The sequence below is a fragment of the Hippoglossus hippoglossus genome, chromosome 23 (assembly GCF_009819705.1).
Source record: "Hippoglossus hippoglossus isolate fHipHip1 chromosome 23, fHipHip1.pri, whole genome shotgun sequence".
Classification (NCBI taxonomy): domain Eukaryota; kingdom Metazoa; phylum Chordata; class Actinopteri; order Pleuronectiformes; family Pleuronectidae; genus Hippoglossus; species Hippoglossus hippoglossus.
The window spans coordinates 8,968,127-8,988,622 of record NC_047173.1 but is presented as its reverse complement, the minus strand read 5'-3'; the positions used below and the strand labels follow the sequence as shown (position 1 = coordinate 8,988,622).

Below are 20,496 nucleotides of genomic sequence, written 5' to 3'. Positions count from 1 at the left end.
ACATGTGGGCCAAGAAACCAAACAACAAGCATCCAAACAACGGGCAAATTCAGAAATGTTTTATCCGTTTCTCTATTCATTGATTTCTCAGGATCGGTTCTGTGATATCTGTGGAATTTGGTGCAGCATACAAACATAAATCCCGATCTAGTGACTTTAAATGTGGTTTCATTAGGGCGGAGGTACTGTATGTACTCTACTGAGTTCCATTAGTTGTCCTATGTTGCTTATGTTGTTAATTGTCATAGACTTTGACCACAGTAAAGTTTACACTTACCTCAACCTTAAGGGCTCAGGAACAGCATGAGGTCCAGACAGCGTTCTTATTCTGAAACATAGTCAAGGTAAAGACAGTAAAGGTAAAGACAGATTTTGATATAATAGCTGTATAATGATTCAAATCTATCATGTAGAAAAAAGTTTTGACTTTACAAAAGTGTAAGTAACCACAAGCTCTGTCCTTGCCAGCCCTTACTTGGCTCTTTGTTGCCGATAACAACCTGCTCATCTCGTGTTCCTCCTCCTCCTGTTGTGTGATCTGTAGAAAGAACCCAAGGTAAACTCGCTGCTGTTTGTAAGGGAGTTCTCTCTCTCTCTCCCTCCTATACTCCCAAGCGATAATTATTTGATCTTGTTTAGTTCATTATTCATCTTGAGGGAGCCGGTTGTGACTTGTGGATAAATGCCATATGAAAGGCATTGTGCGCCGAGGATGCATCCTCCGCTTTTATCCCGGCTCCCAAAACAGATCAATTAGTAAAACTAAACAGTAAATTATTAATCGCGTTGCTTTGTGTCCCCGTTCCATCACCGGAAGAAAACAGTTCATTAGAGAGAGGGGAGAGGGAGGCGGGCAGGGGGCGGCGGCGGCGTGATTGAGAGGGGCTTTAAGCCGAGCTGATGCCGTGTGAACATTTGAAGAAAAAAGAGGAGAGAATTATCAAGCGTGTCCATCATTCCAGGTAACTTCCCCGACCGGTCCCCCACCTCACCTCCCACCGTCCCCCCGGTCCCTCCTAAAATGACGTGCGCTCGTAAAATGGGGTCAAGCAGCGGAGGGGTTCAATGTCACAGCCGTCACATGCGTCGCCCGTTGGGGTGCGTGTGATTAAAATAACACACTGGGATGTTTCATGTCATGGTGAGCAATCAGACCATATTTGCAAAAAAATATTCAGATCAGATGAATTTTAATGAGGTGTACACTCGAGGGGGATACTGCTGCCAGAGCGCCGGGGATGGAAGGTGGAGGCAAGCCCGTCCCCTTATTTGCCAGAAGACAGCAAGGTACATAAACTTTCTTTTTTCTCCCCCCTTCAACCCTCAGATGGAAAAAGAGAGAGAGACAGATCCAAATTCAGGGGTCCGCTCGGTGTTCAGATTGCTCTGCTGTTCTGAGTTGGGCAATTTGAATAAATTATTCCAGATAATAATAAAAGAAATCGCTCAGTGGGGTTCATTTTGTGAGAAATTATATTTTCGCAGGAAAGGTTAATTTTGAAGGGAGCTTGATGACTGGGAACTGAGAGCAGGTTGGGGAGTGAGGGGAGGAGAGAGAGGGAAAGAGGAAGGGGAGGAGAGAAAGGGAGGCAGAAAAGGAAATCAAGAGAGAGAGAGAGAGAGAGAGAGAGAGAGGGAGAGAGAGAGAGGGAGAGAGAGAGGGTGGGGGGGGCAGCGACGAGCAATGGGCGCCGGGAAGGAGAAGGGGTGAGAGAGAGGGACGGAGGGAGGGAGGCAGTTATTAAAAGCGATTGCATTGCCTCCCGGATGTCTCAGGAGAGAAGAATCAGTGGAGATGTTAAACCTTGCTTGACACCCCAGTTGGATAATTGTGGGTGTGGGAGCTAATCAGCGGAAGATGTCTCCTCAATTTAAATCTTGTCAGTTAGTGAAGATTAGGCCCTCCTGTCCCGGCCACCATTAGCTTTGTTGCATGTCAATGCGCCGGTGAGGTTGTCCGCCCGGTCCGGCTGCAAGGGTAGAAAAAAAAGAAAGGCAGGCGTGATAGAAAACAGCAGATTTATTCCAGCTAAAACCAGTATGGCATTTTCAAGAAAAAGCCATATGAGGAAGAGGGGGGGGGGGGAAGAGAATTTATGCAGCCTTTTTGAAAATGCATTTGTTACTACTGACCTAACAGGGGGGCCCCGCGGAATAAGAAATGCAGTGCGGGGATGTGCTCCAGATTTTGTTGCAGGAAAAAAAATATTGAGAGAGAAATCTGTGTGTGTGTTTGCTTAAAATACTTAGAATTAAGGGAGATTTTAATTTCACAAATACAAAGAGTCATTAAACGCATAACTGCACAGTCACTGTATCTGCTCGGTGAAAAGGAGACGTTACAGGCTGGAAGAAATCATAGTATCCTGATGTTGAGGCTATTAGACGACTAATAATGTTTGACAGTGCGATCTCATTAATAAAAATGTGGGGGTATAATTTGAACCCCTGGTTTAAAGGAACATGAGTGTGGGGATGGCTAATTCTAAAAATGCACCGTGGTGAATTTTACAGCTTGAGTCTGGCTGGCTGCGAGCCATGGCTCTGCATTACCCCCCCCCACCACCACCACCACCTCACACGGTAAATATTTGTAACAGATTTTTCCTGCAGGACAATGGCTCCTTTCACTAAAGCGGGTCCCCCGTAACCTCGGAGGGAACGCGAGGTCAGGGCGAATAAACAAGGCGGGCCTCTGCCGGAGCTGAGCGGCTCCACTGATTCTCCTGCAGTGGGCCGGGCGGGCCTGCTGCATACCAGGCCCTCTGGACGCTTCCTCCTCCTCCTCCTCCTCGCCACCGTGGTCTGAGTGCTGACAGATGTTTTGAGCCCCGGCTAAGAAGTAAAAATGAGGGAGGGAGTTTTCCTCTCTCTTCCTCCCTCACTTTTTCACCACATTTCCACATCTTTTTCTTCTCACCTTACCTCACTCCGAGCGCGTCCAGCTTCCTCGTGTAGCCTCCGACACCTTCAGACACCTACAACACAAATCATGACGAGGAAATAAGAAAACCATTACTAGCTGTCCCTGTATAACACCGGTACCATCCCTTGCGTGGAGCCTATGTACTGGGTTTTAATTAACAGTGACACAGGCCTGCAGTCTAGAGGTCAAGACCCCTCTGTCTCTGTGAGTGTGTGTGTGTGTGTGTGTGTGTGTGTGTGTGTGTGTGTGTGTGTGTGTGTGTGTGTGTGTGTGTGTGTTTGTGTTTGAACTTGTCTGAGCAGGAGTGAGAAAAGGAAAAAACGACTTTACAATGAGCTGGTTTGTCTGCAGGTATTTCAGTGTTTTTCCAAATAAACACACACTGGTTTTTTTTCCTGCGCAGGTCAAAAAAATTCTGATGTTTCAATAACACCGGCCCCCAACCCCCAGACCACTTCTCATATTAACAGCCTCAAAGTGCGAGCCGTACCAGCGGCTACCACCGCGACGTGCAGCGGGTTGCAAGGCCCGGCCTCAGGCCTGAGGCGGCAGACGGTAAACAGTTGTTATCGGCTGTTTTTTTTTTTCTCTCTTTTTTTTTCTTCTTGTCGAGCCCAGACAAAGCCTCTCTGTGTGAGAAACAACAGCTACAGCTGGGCCGAGCAGAGTGAGACATCGATCCGCGAGCTCGTCCCTCAGCACCCCTCCGAGCGCTCGTCTGGCGGTGAGGAGCAAGCGGCGGTGCATTGCCAGAGCTGGGCACTGCACTGTAAAAAAAAAAAAAAAAAGGAAAAGGATATCCCTCTTAAGCAGTCATTTAATCTGATGCTGTCTTCAAATCTTATACTTCTGAAAAAGGGAGAGAGGTTAAATTATCAGCTGGAAGTGAGTGAAATAGGGTTTTCAAATTAAAATGTTTTAATGAATGCGAGTCAGATCTGACATTTTTATGCATGTTTTTAGTTTATTTTTTTCTGTTTAGTGCATTGAATATTAACATTATTTATTAATACATTTTAATTTATTATCTCCGAGCAACATTAGTTTACAAATACATATATACATTTTAAAAATCAATTTATACATTAAGTATTCTGTTGAAATTACATTGGCCATGAAGGGCCCAGTTAAAAGTATCAAAGAGGGGAGACAAGAGACTGGCGTTTAATCTAATCTACGTTCTAATAGTTGGGGAGACATTAATTATTGATAAGGCTGGCAATTGATTGGTTAATAAGATAATGTAATTGAGAAATGAAAATCATCAGAGTTGAGTGTGTGTGTGCGTCGGCTCCAATCTGAGCCACATGGGGGGGGGTTTGCATGAGTGTGTGCGTGAGTGTGTGAGTGTGTGTGTGAGTGTGGGTGGGGAGGGGGTCTTAGGGGATTGCCCCTACATAGGCTTCCATCATTACTGCCACACTATAAAAGCAGAGTGGTGATTAAAAGGACTTGATTGATTTGACTCTCATTGGGATAAGCTGTCCTCGTTCCGTCACTGGGCTGTGCCTGCACAAAAAAAGTGTGCGTGTGTGAATGTATTCAATGTGTGTTGATGCAGAAAATTTTAATGAAATAATTCAGTACATGTGCCTGTAAACTTGAGCATTTTAATATTTTGTAAGTGTGATTTTATGTGGGAATTTGCACAACAAACATTTGAGAAAATATGTAAATTTCTGTTTGTGTTTGTATTTATTTAAAATGCAAAATGTGTGTGTTTGTGTGAGTAAACACATCTGTCATAAATGAGTGTGTGTGTGTGTGTGTGTGGCTTTCGACCTGCAGCCCAGCTGGGAGAGTCAAAAAGTGTGTGTGCGCGTGAGACTGTGTATCCATGTCGTCAAGAGGTGGCCCCACTCCCCCAGTTTTCACTCGCCTTTTGTCTACACTCTGTACAGTACTCTGCTGCTCAAACACACACACACACAGACACACACACACACACACAGAGCTCCAACCCACCCTGAGAGACAGAGACAGACCCTGCCGCCTGACACAAAAGGTATTGATTTTACTATCTGCCGCAATGAATGATCTTCCTCAGCCAATTTCTGAATTTAGAAATGAGTTCAATACTAATAATGGTAGTGGAAGGATTCTTTAAACTGCTGGAGCCGAGAATGGGGGGGGGGGGGGGGGGGGGGGGGGTAAATGAGTGGAGGAAAAAGAAGGAAAGAGAGAGAGCGCAGGAGGAGAAGTGAGAGAAGAGGAAGTGAAGATTTGTGTGTGTTTGGCTTTGGAAAAAAAAAAAGGATATGATTTCTCGCCGTGGGTGAGATTAAATAAAGATGACACCAATGGTTTTAATAGTCTAAATTACTACGTTCTACCCTCAAATACAATTACTCTTATTTGGCTTCCTTCAATGGGCTGAGAGTGGGATAAGTCTTTTTCCTTTTTCTTCCAAATACTTTTTAACAACTCCCCCAACTTTTATATGAACAGTTTTCCTCCACCTATTTCCACGCGCCGCTCTTCTGCTTTTTATGACACAATTTCCAATATACAGCATTCTTGCGAGCTCCGTAATCCGGCCGTGTATTTCATGCGCCATAAAGAAACAACTAGTTCCATTTCTATTTTGCGTCGCACAAATCTTCCATAAAATAAAAAAACAGGCACATAAATATTTAACATGGCCTCTGTTTAGACGGGGAAAACTATTCATGTCAAATTAAACAACAGAGGTGCTCGACGGAGGGAAACTCATCAGACTGGAACGTTTCTTCTAATATTTTATTTCTGGCTGCACATTATTTTCCTGGTTATTCAGAAAACTGCAATAAAACACGGAGGAGCAGCCATGTTAGAGCTGGTTAAAAAAAAAAGAGTGTGTGTGCTGGAGGAGTACAGACAGATGTGTATGCATGAGCAAAAATGACAGTTTGCACCTATGACTTTATCCATGTGTTTGCATGTATGAATGTTTGCATATGCGAGCGTCAGATTCCTCTCTGATCTCCCCTCTCTCCCACGCTTCTATTTGGGCAGGCGGGCAGCGGCGTGGCGGGGTGATGCGTGTTAATCAGGAGCCTCCGTGCCCCGTCGAGGTGTTAATTCAACCCCCCTGCTACAGAGAGGTGTAGATTAATAGATAAGGAGGGAGGGTCTGAGCGAGGGTCAGCGCGATACGGCCCTGGCTGTGTTCGCCTGCTTGTCAGACACCTGCCTGGATTAAGCCGCCGGCTTCGCTCGCCGTTGCGCGCAGGTGAGAGGTCAACCATTTACCCAGTTCATCGGTGCTCTCGTTCACTTTTCAAGGTGGGGTGGGGATCTGCATAAAAAGGCTCCGGCATCTGTATGCTTCGCGGGGCTCATGCGCACAGGGGGTCCTGCGCGGCGAGGTGGAGGAGCGGACAGGCGATGCAGGATCTGCCGCAGAGGATTACGGTAAATATACTTTGAGACTCAGGAGGAGATGAGGAGTGGATGCGATAGTGAATTTTTTTTACATTTATTTATTCATTTCATAAATCGGATTTCAGCTGCACGGCAGCGCCCACCTCACTGTTTTCTTCTTTCCAGGAATTTTCCCGGAGTAAGGACGAGAACATCCTCAGCAAACAGGGGGAAAAAAAGAAAAAGAAAAAAGGGCGGGAAGAATGGGGCGGTCGGGGGGGAAGGAGAAGAATGCCCGAAACATGAAACTCTGCAAATTTGACTTATAACAAGCAAAATTACACCCCGCTGTCATTTAAATTATGGCTGCCCTCTATAAAGGTGTCTTTTAGGTGCATTAATTGAATTCGGCACTATTCCCCAATAATAATCTGTAAAGTTCAGCCGTCCATCCTTCACGAGATCCCTGCCGCGTAGCCGAGGAGTATCTATTTCAGTGGCTTAATTTATTTTCATGATTCGCCGATAATGACGGCCATGCAGGCTGTACATCAGAATTAACCTTCATTTCACTGAGGTATATTACGATGACAGTCCCCGACACATTTCACCTACACAAAGGGCATTCTCTCCCCCTCTCTCTCTCCCCCCTACTCTCACGTCCCCCCCCCCCCCGCCTCCTCTGTCGCTGCCCCTGCTGTATAATCATCCTCGGCAGACCAAGATTGTTTGATAGCCGATTAATTTTCATAGGAAATCAAGTGGCCAGCGCTTTCTCTCCATCTCTCTCTTTATTTCTCCTCTTACACCCTCCTCCTCCAAACACATACACGCGCTTCGTCTCCAACAATGGCCGACACTTCTTGCGCTTGGCGACTTATTCTGTCAATTAGGTGTTTTATTTAATCTCATCTCACTTTTTTCCCTCTCTAATAAATTGCCCCCCCCCCCCCCCCCCCCCCCCCCCCCCCCCGCTTCCTGATATCTCCAGCGTTGGTTAATTTATTTTTGGACGATGCCGATGCAACAAAAGTGCTGTAAATTAATCAGGGGACATCAAGCGAAAGAGGGGGGGGGGGGGGGTCCTTTCGCTCACGCTCTGCCTCTAATTTCATATGCAAACCATTAGGTGTCAGATATAGATTCCGCCATTCGCCATGGTTCCAGTCAAAAGATTTCATTAGGGACCTGACGTCACGTTTTCGAAGGCAGCGCCGGATCATTTCTGTCCTATTTTCTCCCTCATGAGCTCTTTGTTCTTCGCCCCCTTCTGTAGGATACTGCCACTAAAAAAAAAAGGCCCCTATGCAAATGACAATAATAGATTTCGCTAAGCGCCAGCGTGATAGCCTATTTAGAGAGAAACCAAAGAAACATTCAATTTGGAGGCATTAACCGGGGCACGTGCAAAGGTTGCCAAAAAAAAGTGATTAAGAAATTACAGAATTGGTCCTCTCTGCTTGAAGTTTTTTTTTTTTTTTTCATCCCTCGCTCATTGACATGACATCTGTAATGAGGAGGGCTGGTAATTAGAATATTCTGGAGAGGTGAGCCCTGCTGGAGCTGGCAGCCACAAGACTGATCTCTCTCTCCTCCCTCTGTCTTTCCCTGTATTATTTCCTCCCTCCGTCACGAGGGCCTGAACGCAGAACAGACAGAAAAACAGCTGTCTGATGACCCGACTCTCTGCAGATGTCTCTCACTCTTCTTTGTGCGAGTGCTGAGCCATTCAGAGCCCCCTCCGTCTGCAAATAAATATAATCAATCTCCCATTTACATACAAATAGGCTTCTCCCCTTCATCCTAATAATCTGCCCAGCATCCTCATGGAGGGAATGTAATATTCACTCCACTTGGCAATTTCATATTTATCATTTGATGGCTTTATTGATTGTTGTTTTTTTCCCACCCTCCTTCTCTCCACTTCATTTTATTAGAGGATATTGAAGGCATGTAGGGCTGACATGGCACATACGCTTCATTATTTCCTGCCAAGGGACGATTATGGTTATTGACAATGTCACGTCTTCCCCCTCGTCATCAGTTATCGCTGCTTACCGCGCTGAGACACAGGAAGCAGCGATACGGGGGTGGGAGTGGGGTATGTGGGGCCACAGGCTCAGAACATCATCATGGGCATTTAATGGGTGTAAACGGCAGGGGCGCAGCACGTGCGTGCGGCTGCGTGTCACTAATGTGGCTCATTCCACTTTGTGTCATGTCGATGATAGGGGGCGACCGGCGGGGCCCTGACTGAGTGTCAATCTCACTTTGGACAAACAACCCTTCTGTCAGCGCTATCACTAGCGCCAGGGGCAACCAACACATCCATCATACAAACATGGAGGAAGAGGAAATGATGTACAGACAGTGTGAGGGCCAGAGAAATTACGAATTACTTATCGCAATCTGAGAGGAAATCTAAATAGTAACACAAACGAGAATGCTGACAGGATTACGATCTAATTGTACCATACGTAACTTTTATAAAAAAAGAGGCACTTTGGATATAGGTTTGTTCTTTTATCCTCTTCAACATTTGTCCATGTTACACGAGTACTGGCTTTATCGCTAACTATATTCAAACATGTGGTCTTTCAGTTTGAGAGCAGGACTTATTGATATCACATTTCGTAATGCTCTCGCTCAAAACCCTGCGCTCGCACTCAAATATAGATAGAATGCCAGGTGTAGTGTTGACAAGTGAAATGTTCCACCCTTGTTGAGGGTGTGTTAGCTTGATTAAAGTCATTATTTAAGTTGTTTAATGCTGTTGCAAGGATAAAAAGTAGACACCGCTCTATTTTTTCTCCCCAGTATTTTATGAGAACAGCGTCAGTTAAGTTACCAAAGTGAGGTCGGGACAACATTACTACACCTCGCATTCTTTTGGTTTGGGAATTCCGACTTGTTGCCCCAAAAAAAAGCACAGCAGGGTACATTTGAGTGCGAGCGCAGGGCTTTGACTGAAAGCATCACAAAATGTGAACATGATACATGAAGTCCTGCTCTTGAATAAAGATGGGGGGGAAAAAAACATAATTATTTCCATTCCTCACTTTACTTTAACAAACCCTCCAGCTGTCAGAGAATCATTCAAAAACAGAAAAACAGTGTTGCTGAATTGCCATCTGTGGCACAGTGACAATCACCACTGCATCATACACTGTATAATAAAACAACACGCTGCTAACATGCTGCGTAATGAGCAAATTATCTGCCATGACTATTCTCGGGGACCGCCATCAATAACAACATCTGTTAGCCTGGTTGATCTATAGAAATGCGACTTGTCACATAATTAACTTGTCCCTCGTTAGCACGATTACCTGCACAAATTGGGCCTCTACACTCGGCTGGGTTGTGTCTAATCTCCTGTTTTCCCAAGCATAAGAAGAAGAAAAAACACAGCGGAGGTGCAGCTCGAGCTACAATTTGCCCTGATCCCCGCTCTGCGATTTTAATTAGGTGTTAATGACCATTATTGATTCATGAACGGACGTTCGGGAGATCGTTTGGAGCTGCGCTGACCTCAAACAACTGAAATGCTGCTCTGTCACCTCTTCAATTTAACTTCTTTTTTGGTTCAAAAACCCTTTTTGAATAATTAAGCACCAAGTTTGAAACCACTCACTGAGCATTACATCCACCCTCATGTTTCTTCCAAATACTGGTATTGGTCCATTCTGTTTTGTATCTCGGGGAAGTTTGGTCCAGTCTGAAGCATTTAAACTGTAACTTCACCCCTACATGTAGGGGGAAGTGTTTCTACCTGTCCCCACACACATACACACCACATACCAATTACCTTGCTAAAGCTAAGTTATCTATATTGTCTAGTAATGAGCTAGGACTCTAGTAGGAGCACACACTTCACAGAAATGCCGTATGAAGTTGAGGCTCCCCCCCCCAGCCGTTTGAACTGCTGGCACAGGCAGCTGCATCAGCCAGCGGTTCAAATGATGTGTGTGTGGGACAGGTGAGTGGTAAAGGAGGGCAGATGTCTCTGAATGGACAATGTGGTTTATGGATTTAGTTTCGGCATAAATTTACCATTGAGCGCAGGTTTCCTGATTCTCACTCACGAGCAGTCGCTGGTGGTGGGGACCCTCCATCTTTGATTAGAGACTTTTCAAACATATATAGATGTAATGACGTAGAGACGTCCCAACTGGTTGACACTAGGCTAACTTTGGCCATGTTCAACCCATAAATGTAGCATTAATGTATTTTATCAAAGAAGAGTCATATAATTAAGTTTTCGGCTGATAAAACACATTAAAGTGTGCTGCATCTCTTTAAGTAAACAATGAAAACATTTATGGGATATGCAAAACAACCCTCAAGTCCACTCATACTTTCTAAAAACTGTCTCAGCTTCAAAACTGACTGTGTAATCACTAGTTCCCTTGGAGATAAAAAGCAGTTTTGATCAGTATCTAAGTCGCTCTGGCTAGCGTGACGTCTAAAACAATAGAGACCGTGGTGCCGAACGACTGAGTGAAGGTACGGTAAAAGATCATCAACAGGCGCTGACAAAGTGGTGCAATTAAGATGAATCAGGGATCTGACAAAATGTTTGTCTGAGGTGTAAACACACGAGTCAACAGCACTGAAGGGAAAACGGCGGAAATAGATCACAGCGTTTAACAGCTTGTCATAATCAAACGAGATCATTAAAAATGTAGAAATTCCATGGGAGATGAGACTCCATGTTTCTCGCAGGGAAATGAGATGTTTGTGTTGATGAGGGGAGAGAAAATGATTTTATCTGCAGTGATACAGAGGACGAGATGATGACTGCGTCACACTGAGGGCCATCTGGAGCTTGTCACAAACTATCAAAGCCAAACTCTAAAAACTACTAGTGCATGATAAAACAAGTGTAAACATTTTACACTTCTTGATACAGATTCTGATACCAGTGAATATGAAAACCAACAACTTATATATATATACGTACATATACAAACTATTATAACGGTTGTATGCTACTAGGCCTGTATGGAAGTGATGAATGCTATCATTGTTGTTCAGGTTTAACCCTTTGAAAAACAAATAGACATAATAAATGCAATAAACTGTAACATCTGACAAGTTGATCTCACTTAAAAAGATGTAGACAACAGATGACCTTGAAAAAGGGAATTAAATACAATTATTTGTCTTAAATTACGTTTATGTCTACTTGTTCATTTGACATAAAACATATTAATATTACATTTAATATTTTATTTATTTATTACTTTATTGACTATGTTTTATTAACTTAAGCTGTTCCAACTTAAAAATAGCAAGTGGAATTAATCAGTTTTAGCAGTTTAAGTAAAACAAGTTTGTTGGACTTCACTGAATTCACCTCGAAGAATTTAGAAAACTGAGTTGAATCAGAATAGTGAATTGAATAATGAGTAATAATACAGTGTAAGTTAGCATCAGTACCTTTTACAGTGTGAGCACTTCTTTTATGATCTAGTTTGACAGTCATAATGACAAAAGGAAATCACAACAATTAATTCTTTCCATCATTAAATATTGTCAAATTGCTCCCATTTTAGTGAGATCTGGCCAATTTAAAAGCTGCACAACTGCTGTTTTGGAGCGGCGAAGAAGTGATGTACTGGGATTCACCATGAGCGAGTTTATTGGTGACGTTTCTAACACGCCATGGACGCAAAACGGAAAAAAAATAATATAGTATGTTAGGCTGAAAAGGCGGTAATAAGGGGCAACAGCGATAATCTCTGGCAGCGTTCTTCACATGTCGAAGGCAAAATGCGGAGAAAGTCCGGACCCCTTTGTGCGGACACTACCTGGAGTTCAAGTCTGACGGCTTAAAATACTTTAAAGACGTGGTATCGGAATGATTCCGTGCACTTGCTGATGCCCGACCAAGCATTTTCAGCAGTACAGGAGGCATTGTCCATGCTAGTAAAGGAATATCTCGAGATGAAACCCGGAAACAACAAGAACCTGGAGTCGGACAAATACAAGTACCTACAGGTATGTGTGTATTACTCAGGGGGTGGTATGTGTGAGTTGCACAATGATTTACCTCCTCACCACCAGCCAGGATTTCTTGCTGCAGTAACCCACCTGGCAGGCAAGACAGAAAAAAAAGGCGAATTAACAAAAACAGTCATTCAGGAATTATGACGGGACAGTGCACCGTGCAAAATACATATGTTCTTTGAAGTCCTTATTTCAGCAAAATTATATACACACACTATATATATAAAAAAAAAACTTTATATCTAATTAAAATGATAACTGCATTCTCATTTTTCAAACTCTCATATCCTGAGGGCCAATTGGGATGAGTGCTTTTTTCCCCTCCCATGTGGCTGCAGCTTCGTTCTTTCCCTCTCTCCACCCGTCTCCCCTCTCTATCAGTCTGTCTCTCCCTCCATCTCGCCCTCTCTCTCTCTCTCTCTCTTTCCCTCACTCCACTGTGGCTCAGTGAACTGCTCCTACAGCAATATCCCATCATTACCATCTCCCCAGCTGAGCTTCAGCCAGCCATTATCATGCGGCATTATTAATCTTCTTGTCTTATCAACTTGCAAATCACAAACCATTGAGCCTTATGGCGCAGTTTGGGCGTGCGCCGTTATTCATTTTGTAGGTCTACCTAGCCTCCGAGTCTTTCTAATCACCTGACGATTGTCGCTCTCTTACCGGTGCCCTGCCCTTCCTCCCCGGCCCCGGCGCTCTGGAAAGGATCCAAGTGTTTCACTCCGTCTTCTTACCCACACACACTTTCTCCCTCTCTTACCTCGACCTACTACTGCTCGTTTCTTTCATAGACACAGATGTCTCTTAACTACACCGTTTCCCTCGTTTCTTTAAATAATACATGTGCACGTCTATCGATAACTCAGCTAAAAGGTTGGAACTGAATGATTCCACAGATTATATTTGTTCTGTCTACATTCTTAGTAGTTTGGTTTCCGTTGTTAATACTGGACAGAAATCCTTTAACATCAGCATTAGAACCAATATTTTTCAAATAGCAGCAAAATGTGGACCCGAGTACTGTGCATGACCAAATTCCAATTTTATACAAACTGCATGAGGAGCTTGTAAAATCAGTTTAGATTTCGATAGATAAGTCAACAATGTATAAAAGGATTAAAATAAGCACCACCTTGACCACATGCAACATTCAACTTCAGGGTACACGTTACTGCAGAGCTATTCAACTTCAATAGCAAGCGGGCTTCATTGGAAAATCATTGGGGGTTCATGGGCCAGGGTGTTTTTGTAATAACAATACTAACAATAAATAATTAATTTATATACTTATTTTATAAGTACAGAATATGAATGAGGAACAATTTCAAAAAGGATTCAAATATGTGTGTCTTTGCTCAAAGTTATAGAGCTAACAGTGAACAAGGAATGACTTAAATGTGCACTTTAGTGACTCAGGAACTGTGCATGTATGTATTACATATAACTGGCCCCTCACACACGAAATAATTGTCAACTAATGGCTCCAAAAAACTCTTATGTGTAATTCAATTAGTTTTCTACCTGTATTCCTTCATTAAATATTATATTTGATTCATTAATGGTTAATATTAATATAAGGAATGAAGGAATGTTATTTGCAATGGAGTTTCTTTTTAAATAATCGCATTGGGGTCTTCCACTGCCCGACTCCACGTCCTTCCACACTTCTCTCTTTTGTTTTAATCTCTGTCTTCACATATTATCCAATTAATTCTCGCCTGTGTCGTCACCACACCTGTCTCCTCTTATGTATTTCTCTTTAACAATATAACAGAAAAAACAAAGAAGATTTAAATGGAATACACTCTGGGCCAACGCCGCTGAAAGGAGTCGACAGAACAGTAGAATAAATTTTATTAATGGGCGAGCATTAACATGAGTCTGCCCAGAGCTGACCCCTTTCCCTGACACATACGTCCACAGCGTTTCTGTCATCTCTCCCCTCTCCGGCTGATATAGTATTCGCGGGAGGAACAGAGCCTGAGTAGAGAGGCGAAGAGAGGGAAAGTTTCTTTAAAGACACACCATTGACCCCTGATTCTTGCTCTCACTTGAGTTTGCTTTTCTTCGGGGCTAAAATATTCACCCAGGAAAATGTGGCGCGGCTGCGCTACTCGAGGAGAGAAATGTGTAGAAAATTGCGAGGGATGTGTGTTCCTGTGTGTATCTGGATTTGCATTTTCCTTTGAAAACTTTGCATGATAAATCACCTTTTTTCCCCCATAGCTCATTAAGCACCCATACAACAGGGTACAGGGCATGAAATATTTAGCAGAAGACAAAGTGTGTTCATGTGCTCCTATGGACCCAGCTATTACCCAGGCCTTTTCGCATAACATCCGCTAAAAACAGCACACCCTTTGATCTTCATTAATATCGTTTGGTTAAATATTTCAAATATGCTTTCGTATGTTTGATTAACATCTTTCAGAATTATTCAGTAAAACAGAGATTAGCTCTCAACATTCAACTGCTAATGATGAAATTGCGATTACCCACCCGTCACTATGAATCTTATGACGTTCAAGGAGGAGGGGTAATATTTTATTTGATCAGTAATATAAGGCAATACACACCGGACAGTTCATGAAACTTCATGTCTCAACTTCCCCCCATGCATTCAAATAAGTGCTTATAAGCCCTGGGTATTAATATTCACGTTGGGTGTATTTTAGAGCACATTTCAGAGCACTGCGTGCCCAACATTGTAATTTCCAAGCTTATCTAATCAATTCTGCAAGCTCCATCGGCCTCATATCAGGCCTCGTGAAAGAAATCAGCTCAGTGGCACCTTCAGAACACTTATAAATAATGAAAAACAGCTTTTAAAAAGAAAGAAGCGCTTAAGGAAAAAAAAAATGTTGATTAGAAAAGTGCCTTTTATCCGTGCCTTCAACTCTTTCACATTCCAAAGATGCGGAGAACTCCAGGCAAACCGCGACGAATAAAGTACCCCTATCTGACCAGGGAGAAAAAAAGTATTAATTTTTGAGATAAAAAGTGCTGACAGCACAGAATGAGCCAGGTGGTATTTGGATATGAGCGGTGGAGATGAGATGAGAGCCCAGAAGATCACTTTCATCTTGTGTATAGAGAGTTGTCCTTGAAAACTTCTCTGAACTCTGCGCTGTCTGGAGAGCAGCGTGTTGCTCGTCTTGGTATTTCAGTCGTTTATCTTTGCCTGCATGCTCAATCTGTTTGTGAAAACCCCGACATGTCGAAAACCAGAGGTTGACCCGGGTGGTACGGGTCAGTCGAATCACCAGATGAGCGCCCAGTCATCATTTACAAGCGCGGGATGAATGTGCAGCCCTATTGTCTGAGGAGAGTTAAAATATAGGAGGATGGGAGATGGAGGGAAAAGGGAAGAAAAAATAAAAAAACTTTTACATGGTTAACAGCATGTGTCCTATTTTGTCATGCTGGTGCTATGCAGGGGTAGGCGGAAGGTGGGCAGGGTGAGTGAAAACACAGAGTTTTTATGCCCGTCTATAAATTAGGAGCGGTGGGTTGATGAGCAGTGAAGGAGAGTCGTGTCTACGCTCGGAGATGGAGGGAGAGAGAAAGATGATACCTTACACATGCACACACACATAATCACAATGATACACTGAGGTCTTGATGACAGTTATCCTATTAGGCTGTTAAAGGAAAGACTGCTGGGCAAACACACACACTCTCTCACACACACACACACACACACACACACACACACACACACACACACACACACACACACACACACACACACACACACACACACACACACACACACACACACACACACACACAGCTGGCAGGCACTGAGGCCCTTGTGCATCTCCTCCGGTGAGGATTTGCATTCTGCTCCTGGCAGGTCGACCGACAAATTGCCCAGGCAGCCGCGGGAGACAGAGGCTCTGGCTGAGGGGAGAGACGCTGCTCAGAAAGCGCCTCATCCGTCTGATTCTCTCTGTGGAACAGCTCCCGCATCACACCTCACTTCCAGAGGCAGGGCTGATGGGTGCGGACAAGCAAGGACGCTCTTTTTAGGAGACCGGAAGGCCTGGCGGCCATGGCCGGACTCTTTCCTCCCTGGGGCCAGGAGGGGCTCGGAGGCCAGTGTCCCCCCCCAAGCTTCGCCTTAGGCCAGTAGCCCTGAGGCTATCGTTCACAAATCAGCCCCCGTTTTCCCAATCAAAGATGCCGACTGGGGGGAAACTGGCCCAAAGTGCTGCTTAGTGCCTTGAATAATTCACCACCCGATATGTCGTCACGAAAACGGACCATCCACAGAAATTAAAGAAAAAAAAGATACCAGGAGACCATTGCAATCCTCATCCTGACCAAACTAATTTCAAAAACACTTCCATCTCAATCTTTAATCAACTGATAAAATGGGAGATGAGCAAATAGGAAGAACTGCAAGCATAGAGTAACGCATCAAGATCAAAGTGAATCTTTTCTAATTCCTATATTTTTTCATGATTTAATGATGGAGGGCAGTTCTCCCACTTTATTAACACGCTCAACTTAAATAGTGGTGATGTAAAAAGACTAATGTTGAAACTACCGGCAATAGCCTGAACTTAAATTCTTGCAGTGCAGCATTTTGTAGCTGCTTCCCATCAAAGGCTGAACTCGAGAGAAGACATAAAACACGTCTTGGACCAGAATAAGGACTCAACATCATTAAAAACGTGATAGTCAGCATTTGGAAAAATTCAACACAAACTCAAGTCACATGTTTTAACTAATTAGGGGTCTAATTGTTGCCTGTTGACCCTGTGGCCGAGGGCTGTGCTGTGTTCCGCTGTCTATGACCAAATTGCTATTTCACAATTTCTCCTGTGAACCCAGAACGCCGAGTGTCAACAATTATCACGGCCAGGTGCCCATGGGCCTAACATGCCTGCCAGTCAGAACGAGCCAACCCCAAAATGAGCCCACTCAGGGAGCCACGGGGGTGACGACATGATGCAGTGTATCCTGGGAGAGAAAGTAGACAAGTGGAGGGGGAGAGCAGGGGACAAAGAAAAGAGTGTTAGCTCCGTAGTTGCCGGTCTTTGAGCCAGGGCACAGTGGTTTAATCGATGTGTGTGTTTGTGTTCACAAGTTGCAGTTTACACATTCCCGTTTCTGCATCGTGTTTGTTGCCACGCTGCCCTCTCTCGCTCTCCTTAATGAGGCTGTACGCGTGGCTGCCTCAGCACCTGCCGTGGGTGGCCACAGGGTTAATCCCGCCTGGCTTCCTCTCTCACTCCGTCTTCCGTCTCGCTCTCTCTGCTATGCCTCTGGGCTGCTGACGGCAGCAGGCGCTGTAGGAGAGGGCGATAGGGAGGGAGGGGAGGTGACAGGAGGCGCAGATACCCCGGGGTTCCCCCCTCCAGCACAGCAGAATGAGTTGTACCAGACACCGCTGGATACCTGACAAGCGGAAGCCTTCATAAATTACCAAATGAAGATTGATCACGCGCACCTCTCACCTCTTTTTGTGTCATCGTGCAGGCAGATGTACGCATAGACACACACGTTCGTGCATGCGCCCATACGGCAAGAGGGCGACGCGTGAAGAGGCATAAGAATAACCACAAACACGAGTGTCAGCGCACACGGAACACAAACAGAGTCATCGGGAGCTGCCCGTGCTTGTTGTCAGGCCTCAGGTAAAAAGTGATCTGGCTGCTTCATGCTCTACCAGTTCGATAAACCAGTCAGTCAGTCAGACTGGTGATGCAGACTCCATTACAGGTCCTGTCAACAAGGCCAAGAGGAAGCTGTTTTATTTATGGAGGGCCAACGCATCGGGTGTGAATGCGTGTGCGCCCTCAAATCGACAAAGATGAGCGGAAAAGGCACACACAGACACGCACGCATTCACAAACACACTGTGGCAAATGTTAAAATGTATAGTTTCTGCATGAGCGACCCTAACATCACTGTATGCCGTGCTGAATGTGCAACACTTTCTCTGCTTCTTACCCAAGTGGATAAAGGGGTGGATTTCAGCACAAGAACCAGGGCCATTCAACTGAGATTGATGCGTCTCCATCTGATGCGTAAAGATCATCTACATCAACCGCCCCGGCCGTTCAGTGTCCTCTTAAAACCGTCGGCATCAGCAGAACATCCCACAACACCACACACACACGGCACTCATAGAAGTAATCGACTTGTGAAATCACAATCAGGACATTGTCTCGGACTCACACACTGTCTCTATCTTCTCTCTCTCTTCTTTCATACATTTTTCCAGGAACAGTAACCTTGCCTTGTAAGTTTCTTACTCAAAGACCTTGTTACGGTGTGGGCGCTTTACCACTCCTGCCTCCGCCGAAAGGTCAGCACTGTCGCAGCCAATCTCATTTCAATGGGGGCCTGCTCTGTTATGATAGGGCCATTATCATAAGCTGATTCACAAATTGCGCAGTAAGGGATGATGGGATGGGGGCCAACGAGGTGCAAGACACAAGGTGGTGGAGGAAAATGGGCGAGCGGTTGTGCTGTAACGTACAGACAACAACTAGCCCTGGTCAGAGGGGAGAGCGCCCCGTCTCCGACACTGCCCGTCTCCGACACTGCCTGTCTCCCGTCTCCTATCTGCAGCCCTCGTCAACGGTAATTGGCAGCTCTCCAATGAGAGACGGAGGGCGATAGAACGAGAGGGAGAGTGTAACCTCCTAACTTCCTCATTAAAGGAGCCTTTTACATGTGTAGATACACTAGAATGACTGATGGCCTGTCAGCGAGCAGAGAAAAAGAGCTGAGCAGAGGAGGAAGAGAGGAAAGAAAAGTCAAATAAATCTGACTGATACTCCGCTCCGCCGGTTGGGCCGAAATGCCAGATGCAATGTAAATCACGATGCGCCGGCCGTGCGTCCCATGCCCAGGCTGACATTACCCCACCAGCTGTCTCCGCTTTACGATTTGGCCAATCATCTCATCTGGAGGCACGAGCGGAGGAGATTGATGTTTATTCAGAGGCGGTCGACATATTTCAGTTACACAACCGGCGAAAGAGACATTTTAACATTAGTCAAGCCCCTGAAAGTGAACTCGGGATAATTTAATATGCCACATAGGGGACAAGAGGAGACCGAAAAGGTTTCCAGCACATCCATTTATCTCTAACTGATTTTAAAGAGTGGCCAGGAAAGTTTAGAGAGGGTCAGGTTTGTGGCTCCTAATGGTTTGACAAGCCTTAATATTCCTCTTAAATATTAATATTGTGCACATTAGATTTCCACACAGTTGCCATAATGTACCATAAAGAACAGACTGCATGTGTGGGGTCTCTGGAGGCGCGCAGCAATGCCAGTTGTGTTTCTAGGAGAAAGTCAACACTGTGTAAAGTCCAGGTGGAAGTGCATATTTTGTTCCTGGAGCTCGCCACCCTCAGAAAAAAACTGCCATTTTGAGAGTAATGGAGGGAAATGGTGGAATGTTATGTATAATGTCATGGCCATAATAAGGCCTATTATTACAACTATTAAACTGAAGTCATGAGTCAGGTTCAAATGGACAGAATGGGAGGGAGAAGGCAGCCAAACAGAGAAGGGGAAATGGCAAAAAAGGACAAATTTCTTTGGCTTTCTTCCCAAGCAGCATGCATTAGCCAGTCTGTAAGTACTGTGCTGTGTCCTGGCTCTGACCCTCGGGAGTGCACTGACTTCACCGAGATGTCAAGACGACGCAACCTCATGTATATTTCCACAGGTGAGTAGTTAAAAAACGTTCCAAAAGGCCGGGGTCTGTCTAATGAATTACTGGCTGCTGTCATTTCCTCAAAACATCCTCCATCTCTACATAATCAAACGTCTGAGTGAAGAGACGAAAAGAGGAAGAAATGAAAAGAAATATTCAAACATAAATGTAGTTCACAAAGCCGTGGTGTCTCACTGCTCAACGCAAAAATCACAGCTACGTTTAAATAAATTCCGGAGAGCGGCTGGCCAATAAATTTCCAGAGCAGAGGTTAATTTGGCGAGGGGGGGAAACCTCGTCGCAATTACCTTGTTCGATGCCTCCCCTCCGAATGCCCTCAGGGCCCCGTCTGAAATGTCACCCAGGAGGAGGGATGGAGGTTTGGCGGGATGGAGACCCGGCACAGGATGCAGCCATGAAAAACAAGGTAATCAGGACAGGCTAAATGCTAACAACAATGGAGTCCTATTAGTGTCGATCACCGGAGTGGGTGAAATTACTCTCCTTCAATAATCATTCTCCCCTGTATA

At 44.7% G+C, this 20,496-nt stretch overlaps 1 long non-coding RNA gene across 1 annotated transcript in view; it reads right to left on the bottom strand.

Annotated features, from left to right (window-relative positions):
• The window catches only part of LOC117757343, a 73,349-nt gene that overhangs the window by 4,010 nt on the left and 48,843 nt on the right, over positions 1–20,496 (bottom strand). Inside the window, exons 2-6 of the long non-coding RNA XR_004613095.1 lie at positions 12,324–12,364; positions 3,417–3,693; positions 2,921–2,978; positions 476–538; positions 278–328 (exon numbers count right to left, since the gene is read on the bottom strand). This is a non-coding gene — a long non-coding RNA (uncharacterized LOC117757343). The remainder of the gene's footprint in view (positions 1–277; positions 329–475; positions 539–2,920; positions 2,979–3,416; positions 3,694–12,323; positions 12,365–20,496) is intronic.